Below are 11,529 nucleotides of genomic sequence, written 5' to 3'. Positions count from 1 at the left end.
AACGGAAACCAATACGTATATGAATCAGTAAACCCAATACAAATGTGTTGTAAATTTAAGTGTTTTTCTTTAAACATGCATGATGCGAACTTGTTTGTGAACCATGTATTGCTTTGCTTTTGCAACTGATCCTGGATGAAGACCGTATAGATATGAGCTATATGGATAGTACACTAGGACGATTGAACTTACTACTGTACTAGGGTTTAGATTGAGCACGATCGATGGATGGCAGCTTAGCCTAAGCACTCGGCCTGACCGAGGAGTGGCCTAACACTTAGTGCATTACTTTCATGTATTACTTTCATGCATTACTTTCTTGTCTTAGCTTAGCGATGTTTTAAATAGTGTTTTCTTTAAACATGATGCGAACTTGTTTGTGGACCATGTATTGCTTTGCTTTTGCAACTGATCCTGGATGAAGACCGTATAGATATGAGCTATATGGATAGTACACTAGGACGATTGAACTTACTACTGTACTAGGGTTTAGATTGAGCACGATCGATGGATGGCAGCTTAGCCTAAGCACTCGGCCTAACCGAGGAGTGGTCCTAACACTTAGTGCATTACTTTCATGCATTACTTTCTTGTCTTAGCTTAGCGATGTTTTAAATAGTGGACTAAGACATTTAGCGTCGGCCTCCGCCAAAACATATAAAAAGCTATACAGGAAGCTATTTCATTTAGCAGATTTATAGGAACAACATTAAAATTATTAATTAATTATACAGGGAAACATTTAATTTAACTAAGTAAAATTTTATGAACACAAATACTCAAATATATGCATGTACAAGATTTGAGAGAATATGTTTACATTCCATTACTTGACATTCATCATATCAATCTACATATTCATTGTTGCGACGATGAATATTCAACGGTTCAATAATTATTCAGTAGTTTATTACATAAGTAAAGAACATAGGGGAGAGACATAAATTATAGTCCTTTAGACTAAAGAATGAATATCCACCTCAGTCAGGATTAGTATTGCTAAATATATATCACATCTAAACCAAATAGCGGTGTTTAGTGGAGCTAAAATATAATTAGTGGCATAATAGTAGAAGAATTGACAATAGCATAGCGGTAGGCCCTACGAAAACCTATAGCGAAGCTATAGCTAGCTATTTAAAACCATGTAGCTTAGCGCTTTGCTTGTTGAGTGCAAGTTTGTTTATGTGATGATTAGGTTTACTTAGGCCCTGTTTGGCAAGGCTTCACTTCACCGGTCGTTGGAAGAATTAGCTCCGGCAATACCTAGCAGCTATTCGCGTAAGACAAATCAGCTGGGTAGCACACAAGACACAAGGATTATATTGATTCGAGCACGTGGTTCCCTACGTCTAGTTGGGAGTAGCTTCTCTATATTCATAAGCTCGGCTAGTTACAGGGCTTGTTGCATGTAGCTATGCGCTAGAATGTAGAAGATGGGATCTCAATCAGGAGGCCCCTACCCCTCCTTATATAGACCGGGGGCAGGGTTACAGTAGGTCAGATTGGCTCATAGATTGATTTCCTAGTTTGTTACATGGAATGCGCAACAGAATGATTCTTCCTATCACCTGGGTATGACGGCGCCAGATATCCTCGGAATGAATTGATCTCCAAGTTGATGGATTCACCTGGCCTTCGTGGGCCTCATCCTTCGCCGTCTTCAACCCGATAGACAGGCACAGATCGGGTTACACGGGCAATGAAGGTACCCTGGCCCCATAGATTCTACAGTAGCCCCCATAGGACGTAATGACAAGCTAATCGAATAGCTCTTGTCCCTCCAGTGCCGCATCCCCATGTAATCCTCAGGTACCATAGGTCTCGATCAACATTCCTCAAATGACGAGGTCTTCAAGTTGATGGCATTAGCTGCCCTCAACTATCGGGTGGTTTATGTATTCTGCTTTAGGTGCTGAGGTCGCCTCTCGGGTGCCAAGAGTTATTTGTGTGAGAGCATCTTGCACACATGGGCTTTGATTCCCCAGGTGCTCGAGTGCATGCATGGATCTTGGTCATCACACGTCATTATGTCCTGTTTGAAGAAAAGGATTGACAGGACAGGAATCCTGATCCGCCTCGAATCCTTCACCTATACTGTCATGCTCGTGATCCACCTCGGTCGCTGTACTAGTAGCCTAGTGAAGGGAGACGCCTTTCTTCCCGACCTTCCTGCTAAAAAGGAAGAAGGTAACAAAGTTTTTGGCAAAAAGAAATTGCTTGTATGGAAATGTATTATTGTTACCTGGGGCTCAACTCGGTTAGAGTCTTTTTTTCCACTGAGCCGAATACTTCCTTCGAGTTTCATTGCTCTGATGAGACCTCTGATTAATGCAAGTATACCGACTAAGGGTGTGGGGCGACACCCCTTGGACTTAGAAGCCCGTGGTCTACAATGTCTCACTTTATAATCCACCAAGCCAAATAATGAACGCGTGAGCAGCTAGTGGCATTTGCGCATGTTACTCTTTGAGCTAGTAATGGGTAGAATGGGTGAAAACGCGTGCCTTAGTATAAGACACGGCAGGACAAGCCTGAACATCATGGGCATGTTATTAAACTCTTTTCGAGAGCTCGTACTTTAGTCAGAACTTAATCAATCATTTTTCTAGTTTCCCTAAGGGGCATGCATCCTCTAAGATTATGTACTTCGAGCTCGTCCAAATATTCAAGAGATTTATATGACACTTGGTGTTTTTTGAGCCAATCTGGTGGCCCTCCCGAATTCCCCTGACTCTGGTGATGATTGGGTCGGTAAAAATTACTGATAACACCAGTTGAGGGGTGCAAACTGGGCCGAGTACCCGGCCCAAGTATTGGACCGCTCAGGTGCACCAGCTTCACGTGACAGTTCATCAAATTTGGGGCATGTAGGCCCCACGGTCACCGTAGTTACACATGTTGATTCGTTCTTACCGAAGTCAGAGCATCAGTATTGTGGAGTCAAAATCGTGGCAAGCATTGTTGTTCGTCGGGTGTCACTGAGTGTGAGATCTCCGGTGGCTCGGGTGGACTCAAGAACACGAAGAACTCAAAGATCGCATGAGGGACACAGAGGTTTATTCTGGTTCAGGATATCAGGACCCTACATCTAGCATTTTGATGATCTTTGTATTCAAGAGGACCCAAATCGGGGGGGGGGGTTACAACAGAGTGTAAGAGGGAGATTTGGTAGGGGATCACTCAGTGCTGATCCTAGGCTCATCGGCGATGAGGTATCCTCCTCATCGGAGAGGAGGAAGATGATGGAAAGGATGAAGGAGCTCTTGATACTCCTCTTGGCATGGCTCTTCTCTCGGTGCAGAGCTCGAGTTGTTCGATTGTGAGGACTCGAGTGATCAGTTCTCTCTTCGTCCTCCATTCGCCCTCCCTTCATCCTCCTCCCTCTATAGGGTCTGATCTCCCCTTATATATCAAGGTAGGTCGAGTACATGGCGGTTTGGGGGTCTAGTCTATGGTCTATGTGCATCAGAGTCCAGGTGGGGCTTGTAGTGGCGCGGATGGACCTTGGCATTGTTGTGGAGCTAGAGAAGCCTTGAGCGTCGTCTAGCTGCTCTGTTCTGATGCTCTAACCGTCAGGCTTTGTCGGCTTGAACCAGCCTCCACCAGGTGAACCTTTTAGAGTCTTCCTTGGTGGCAAAGGTGTCTGGCTTGAGGGGCTAACGAGCGGGCTAGAGAGCCCCCGAGCCCCTGAAGCTAGCAAAGGGGTTTTGTCCCCTTGTGTCATGACTCATGTGTGACCCTGTCGGAGGAGTGGTTGATAGCGATGCGCCTACTGTGCGGCCCTAGGGATCCCCCTAAGCCTTGGGCGCTTAGGGCGCTTGCTGCTAGCCTAGGCCTTAGCTTGCACTTGAGGCTGGGGCCAAGGATTGGGATCAAGCTTCCATCGATTGGGAGCCTATGGCTCAGGTAGGCCCTCGAGCCCTGAGCAGAGGCAAAGGGCATGCTCAGGCTCTGCCTAGTCCTTTGCCGGAAGGTGCGTGCGAGTGCACCTGAGGGGTGTAGCCTTCGAGCCCCCGAGTAGACCTAGAGGGATCAGTCGGGGGGGTCCTTCGATAGAGAACCTCTTGTCCAGGGAGTTGACATACCCCTATGTTATGATCTGATCAGTCAGCATTGGCGGCTCATCTCCCCATGCATGTTTCTTCTTGGAAAGTGTGCTCCTCAGAGACCATGAGGATGTGGCCTTGCCTTATCTCTCATTGTCCCTCGGTGAATCTGCTAGAAGTCCATCTGCTATCCTGCATCCCCTGCTATAAAAATAGAGTAGCAAAGGATAGTCAGTATGATCATGTTTCTGGTTTGCAAACTCACCTTCTTTCTTGCCATATCCTTTGTTTCAGTGCTTTGTCCTATAGATTTGATCCATGGTGGAGGAAAGCACACAAGGGAGGAAGCATCATCATAATCAATGGAGGAGAGGGTGTTTGGAGGCCCTCCTTGTCTCCATGCCACGCTATGGCATGCCGAGTAAGTGTGGATCATGCCCTTCTTTTTACTTTGGAGGTCTCGACGTTCTCCTTTTATACAGTGTCATCTTCGCCATCACATCTTCCTATCAGTGAGGAGGGTGCTTCATTGGAGCAGCAACCAAAGCCCTAGCCCCGATGCCCTATGGGCTCCTCCTATTCCAGCTCGTCAAGCGATGGGAAGGAGGATGTCCTCTTTCGGCTCCTCTTTCGGCCCTTGTAAAGGATGTTTATGCCACTTCCCCTGTCCATTAGGACCTTTGTCATCCTCATGTTCTCCACCATCGTGCTGACCACCAGAGGAAATCGGCCTGCCTCTATAATATGATTGGGGTGGTTGCTTCTGTCGAATGTAATCGGTCGCTCGAACCAGCGTAGGTAGATTGGGGTACACAGGGTGGCAACATAGACCTCCTGATGCATGAGCTTCTGGTGTCAACGGTCCTTGTAGGTCTTTGGGCCACCAAAGATGAGCATCATGTCTTCAACATTCAAAAACTTGTCCTAATCATTGCCGCCCTCTCTCCACTTGCGTTTGTTCAGGCGGTCACCTTTCGTGGCCTCCTTGTCGCTGTTGATGGTCCTTAACTCCCATTTGTAACCGCCAAATAACATATAAAAAGAACTCATATGAAACACCAGACTTAGAATTAGAACTTATAACTAACCAATTCCATGAGTTTTGGTGATTCATCATTTATAGGAGGACATGTCAGGATTACATAGAAAGTGTACCTAAAGTATACAAAAGAACATAGCAAAACACATACCCGGCATGAGCCCAAGGGGGAGTAGGCCCATTACTAGGTAGATCAGGGCCCAGACGCATGGATCCATGAGCCATATCCAAAGCAAACCACTTCCAATCTATGCCAAACCCACATAGGCCCACTCATGATGTCCAAAAGAGAGCACCAACCGAAGATGGGCATAATTGGGCCCAGCCAGGGTACGGCCACACCCCTAGTGCGCCCGCACCCCTAGCTGACCCAACTGGCCCCATCTTGTGTGGGCCATCTCTTACCACCTCTCCAAATATGGTTGCATTGGTTTGGTCGGTAAATTAAATTTGTAGGAGGGCGGTTTGCTCAAGTTATGAGGGGATCAAGGGAATATTGCAAGGAACCTCCTCCCATGTCCACCTATAAAAGGAGGCCTCCCCTTCCTCATTTGAAACACACACAAGAAGAGCAAGAGCAAGAGCTTCACTCCAAGGGCTTAGACCCTAGCTAGCTAGAGAAATGTTGTAGGGAGAGATGTAAGGGTGAGTTTGGGGAAGTGCCAGACTTGTCGGTATTCTCCCCAAGCTTGTACCTCGATGAACACTAGCTTTGTACCTCAACGGATATCTTAGTAAGTGTACGTGATTCTTATGGCTCTAAGTCTTTTGATTAGTTAAGCTTTACTATTATTTGCTTGCGGGTTCATCGTCCGTTCTTGTAGCGGATACTCTAGTAGAGAGCCCTCATAAAGATGGATAACCCTGATCAACGCTTGAGTAGTAGTCGATAGCATAGATGTGATGTCTAGGCTAGTGGCTACCTTCATTTGCCTCGTGCCCCATAGTTGAGGGGTAGGTGGTGAGAACCATGTCCGTCCTTCATAACCCCCACATTCGGGTTCGGCGTAGAGTTAATGGCCGGTATCGCCTGGCAGACCAGGTGTGCTCCGGTGCCTGAGATAGGCAAGTAAAAATAGAGTTTATCTATCCTTAGACCCTCAAGCCATAGAAATCCATCTCTACCCTTATCAGCTATCTTTGTGTTGTCCTTGGACGAATTAGCTAGAAGAAATACCTCCGTTCCCTATGGAAAATACGATACCCTGAATGCTTCTAGGTGAAAGCAATAACGGTAATTCCATACGCTTGCGGATTAATTCTATAAACATTAAGAAATACCAACACTTGCCCTCTTGCACAACCTGCTTCTTGTATGATTTGCAGTCTTTGGCAAGATGGGTGATCGGAAAGCCGTGATTCTAGCAAGGGTTGTTCATGATCTTGCCAAACTTATCCCAATTGTTTTGCTTTTGCTTGCCTCCATGACTCTTCTCGGTGTTGTCGATGAACTCCCCCTTCAGTTGTGGTCCTTCTTCCCTAAAAAAGTAGGGTCGACGGGCTTATACTTGCCATTGCTGACGTTGATAGTGTCTTCACCTCGGCATGCTCGTAGGCGAGGTCGAACATCTCCTGATAGTGATATTCTTCTTTCGGCCTTTGTCGTGAATGAGAGCCTTGCTCTTTACACCGGTCATGAAGGCGCTGATGATGTTGGAATCGAGGACATCTTGAAGTTGATTCTTGTGCTTGGGAAGCGCCATATGTAATCATGTAGGGTCTCCTTCGCCTCACACTTGCACCCCAGGAGTTCCCAAGCAGTGCTAGGCTTGGTGTAAGCTCCATTGAAGTGGTTGTAGAACTTACACTCAGTGTTAGCCCAGCTATCAATGGTACCTTCCCGCAAATGGTTCAGCTAGGTTCTAGCCAAGTTAGTGAGGAATAGCAGTAGATACTAGATCATGAAATTCGGGTATGGTGCAGATGTGACTTTCATGTCGAGCTGGTAGTAATGATGAGATCCTAACATATGGGTATGTTAAGCCTCAGGATCAATGGTTTTCGACCGAAGGACCCTCCGACCAACCCCTCTAGGATCATCTGGGGGCTCGAGGGCTATACCCATCGAGTACGCTCACGCACACCCTCTGACGAAGAAACATAACCGAGTCTGGGCATGGCGTAGCCCCCACATAGGGCTCGGGGACTCACCCAGGCCTTGACCTCCCGATCGACGACACACTCGAGCTCAGGCCTTGGCTCTAGCCTAACTTGCAACTCTATCCAAGGCCCGGGTGCAACAAGACAAGCCCCGAGCCATTGGGGCTTGGGGGCTCCTAGACGCCAAGCTCCGGGCATGGCCTTGCGGGCCACTTCCACGATAGGGTCACGCACGGGGCGTGACACAAGAAGACAAGCTTCCCACGGCCTTTAGGGGTAGGGCGGCTCCTAGGACCATGTGTCAACCCCTAGAGCTGACCTCCTTTGTCACTAAGAAGACTCTAGAAGGACCACCTAGGGGAGTTCGGTCCAAGCCGACATAGCCTGACACGTTGAGTGTCAGAACAGAGCAGCCGGACGATGCCCAAGGCTTCTTCAGCTCCATGACACTACCACGGTCCATAGAGCGTCGCTACAAGACCCTCCTGGACTCTGATTGTTAGGCCCTCAATTTGAGAGTCCTCAGTGTATCCATATTTGCGTTAGGATCACACACAAATACGCACTAATAACAGGGATGGTACACATATATATAATAAAAGGTTTTGAGACTTATTAATATCTAAAATAAGGTCTACAACAGTGGCCCAAGGGGTGTAGTCATAGGCTACATAACTAGTGGAAGGCTATGGCTATGAAACGGCATTATTGGTGGTCTCTAAAGCGGGATTATAATACAATGAAACGGCATCATATTCCACATGCAACTTGAGCACGGACGAAACCCTAGCCTCGATGTCACATTCCTACGATCGTATCTCCTTACGGGAAACCTAATCCTCATGGTAAGCTTCATCTTTGAAGTCATAGTCTTCTTCTATGCCGAGGTCTATGAGTCAACAATGAGTGAGTACATACGTACTCAGCAAGTCCCAACCATAGGGTGAAAATAGAAGTGTAGTGGTGGTTATAATTACGGGTTGGTTCCTAGCGAAGTATTACCATTCCCACTAGTACCCGGGTTAGCATCAATTCCATTACCAGTTTTATTACACATAAAAGTAAAGCTAATCATAGTATTGTGGTAGAACCGCCCGAAATAACGCACTTACAGAGGCGCTCGTCTGCCACCAGACACTAAGCACCATGTAAGCAAGCTACAGTGGGTGGTTTTCGTCGGGCACACCCCAAGGGAGAGCCCGAAAGATCCACATTTCCCCCAAGGATCCAATAATGAGAATGAGTTACAATACTTAATCCATTTCATACATCTAGAGTTCTTAAAAATTACATTATTACATTTCCAAAGCCAGAGTGCGGAATTAAAAATAAACATCTATCGATAACGAACAAGGATCCGTCTGTGCCCACCAGAAGAATCCTTCACACAATGATACTCCTCAAGCATTACCTGCAACAGGGGTAAATAAACCCTGAGTACACAATGTACTCTCAAGACTTATCCGACTAGTGGGAATAATTTCCTGACTCCAAGGAATATGATAAGCTTTATGGTTTGTTGGTTTCCTTTTTGCAGAAAGTGATACTAATAGTGAGTCCTTATTCATGTTATTATTAGCAGCCATGATTAATTTATTCTCTAGCCATTCTATGTAAGCACCTGTTCTACTTTCAAGCAAGAGTTGTGCAATCAGTTCCATTTCATCACCTTTCATCTTTCAGTTCTTACTACGGTGCTAGAGTTTAGACAAGTTGTACCAGATTTCCTGGCGATTTATGAATCAATGCCCCTAGCTAGGTACCCCGAAAACACATGCCCTGCTTGTACCCTAGGCACAAGTAGGACCAGCCCATCACCCTCCTATCCTGGGGTTTAGGTCCCCGTCCAAACTTGGACTCCAAGCCCCTTCTCCTAAGTCCTAGACTTAGTGCGGTGCAAGGACCTCCACCATCCCCACTTCCAATCAGTTGGTCCAAAAAGAGCCGGAACCCACGACAAGAGAGCAACAAGTCTTTCCTGCGCCCATACCCAAGTATGTGCTCGAGATAATAAGTCTGTGACTTGCCTAGCATCTAATGAAATGGCCGGTCCTTAACCGACATAGATAGGGAAAAAGTATAACCAAGCTATGCCCTGTTGGTCGTAGGACACAACCTCTTATACCCACCAATACCCAAACCATATCCCTGCCCAGTCACCATTTTTCCTTTCCACTATTTTATCATGGGTGATCATAATTATCACCTATTATGAGTAACGGCAGGTTAGTCATGCTACCAAAATCCTGAGCATAGCAGCTACTCGAACTATACTAGTATGACTCATAGGTTGATACATTTATGCATGTAGTTTCCATAAAATGCCTGTAATATAAATGCACATCATATATATTTAGTGATCATTTAAAATAAGGGTTATGCACCGGGGCTTGCCTTGGGCAGGCGATGGGTCAACAAAGTCAGCACTGAATGGCTCTGGGGCTCCCTCCTGCACGAGGATCTCCTCCTCATACTCCTCAATGACCTCCTCATAGTCATGTTCATCCGCAGGCTCGAACTCTACCAACTCGTGATCTACATGCATGAAATGATGACGCAACATTTAGAATACGACAACAACAACTCTTACAATAAAAATACACCTATCAAGCTACTAAGCTAGTTCTACTGATTAAGGTGCTAAGGTACCTACTATTACCACTAACAAGTATGGAACATGGCATGTACTATCTTAGCAACTAAAGGCATCCTTACTCTTAATACCGATTTACTCTATATATGATAAAACGAGGAGTACTAGCTACTCTATTTATCAACCTACTCTAGTGCTACAAAATTTACAGTGAGTACATAATAATCTAATGAGCCTACTGTAAAAATTTCATGGCTAAAGCTATCACCGATTTGCCACAAAAATTCCTACAAATGTTAAGCTAACTAATACTAAGCTTTCTAAATTAAATTTATGAACCTATCATTATCATAGCTAACTATAAACTAACTACACCAATAGATAGGTAGCATTTTTATGAACCTAACAAATTTTGTTTCACTATTTTTGGACACCTACAGATTTTTCTACAATTTTACAAAGATCAGCTCACAACTAAATTGATTAAACATTTATTAATTCACTGAAAATGGAAAACCAAATTCCTCAGCGTGGCCCACGAGTGAGCGGCTTGGCCCACTCCAGCGCCCTATGCGCACGCATGCACAACACACCGGCACGGCCCACGCGCGACAGCGGCCCAACACGGGGAGACCCACGCGCGCCGACGATTATGCAAAAGAGACTCTAGCTTTTAACTAAATGAACCCACAGTCCTTTCTACTATTTCACTCTCACTGACGCTCGCACTTAACCCCCTAGTTTACTTCGAATTCACATTTCAAGGTCCCTGGCCGAAACTTAACAGAGGCCGTGGCATCTTCGGCCAAACGCCGGTGAGCACGGACCTCCTCGGCCTCAACCATCACCTCCCTAGCACTCTACGAACGAAGCACAATTAGTCGAGGTAATAAACACCATGATTGGTGCCGCACAGAGGCATGACCACGCACCACGGCGGGGTTTGGCCATGGTGACACTGACACTGGCAAAAACTTCTAGTCCAGCGCTACCCTCACTGCCTAGACTCCATGCCTAGAGTACTGATAGCATTCTAGAGGTCCTAGATGTACTAGTTCTACTCCCAATCAATCCGTCCATGGACACAGTAGCTACACTGCGTCCGCCGGTGGTGTCCACGCGCTCTGGTGAGCCTCGGCCCAAACCGACTCAACCAGGTACCCTAGGAGCAGTAGGGCCTCACCAGAGATGCGTAGGATGGCTTGGACGAAGTTGCAGCGCATGGTAAGGCTACTAGCCACATACGCGGGGTCACTCTGGTTCACAGCAAGCATGGCAACGATGTCCCTGGTGACCTGCTGCTCCACTGGTGAAATTTCTACACGGGTGAGCAACCAAGTCAAGGAGACATAAAAGCACTGCTCAATTGAGACAATAGAGCAATGAGCAACACCCCGGTGAGCACCCGCCTCGACGGCCATGGTAGACCGCCGTGGGGAAAAGCTCCGCATTACCTCACTGGAAGATGTCAGCTCGTCAGAATGACTCTAATCGCGAGCTAACTACCAAAGCTAGTTGGGTGCATGACTAATTGGACTAAGGTGGACTATGCAAGGCTAATTAGATGGACGACGGTGTTTGGACTTAAGGGGGTCGACGGCGGGGGAAACCTCCAATTGAAGCCTCGACACCATACAACCGCAACAGTGGCAGTCTTGGCATGACGCTAGGCTCCAAACCAAGCTCCAGACGCATGCAATTACGAGGATAGGGCCTAGCTCTATGGGTTGCCTTGGCGTAGCTCGGTC

Source organism: Miscanthus floridulus, chromosome 11, assembly GCF_019320115.1.
Source record: "Miscanthus floridulus cultivar M001 chromosome 11, ASM1932011v1, whole genome shotgun sequence".
NCBI classification, from domain to species: domain Eukaryota; kingdom Viridiplantae; phylum Streptophyta; class Magnoliopsida; order Poales; family Poaceae; genus Miscanthus; species Miscanthus floridulus.
This window is presented reverse-complemented; position numbering follows the sequence as displayed.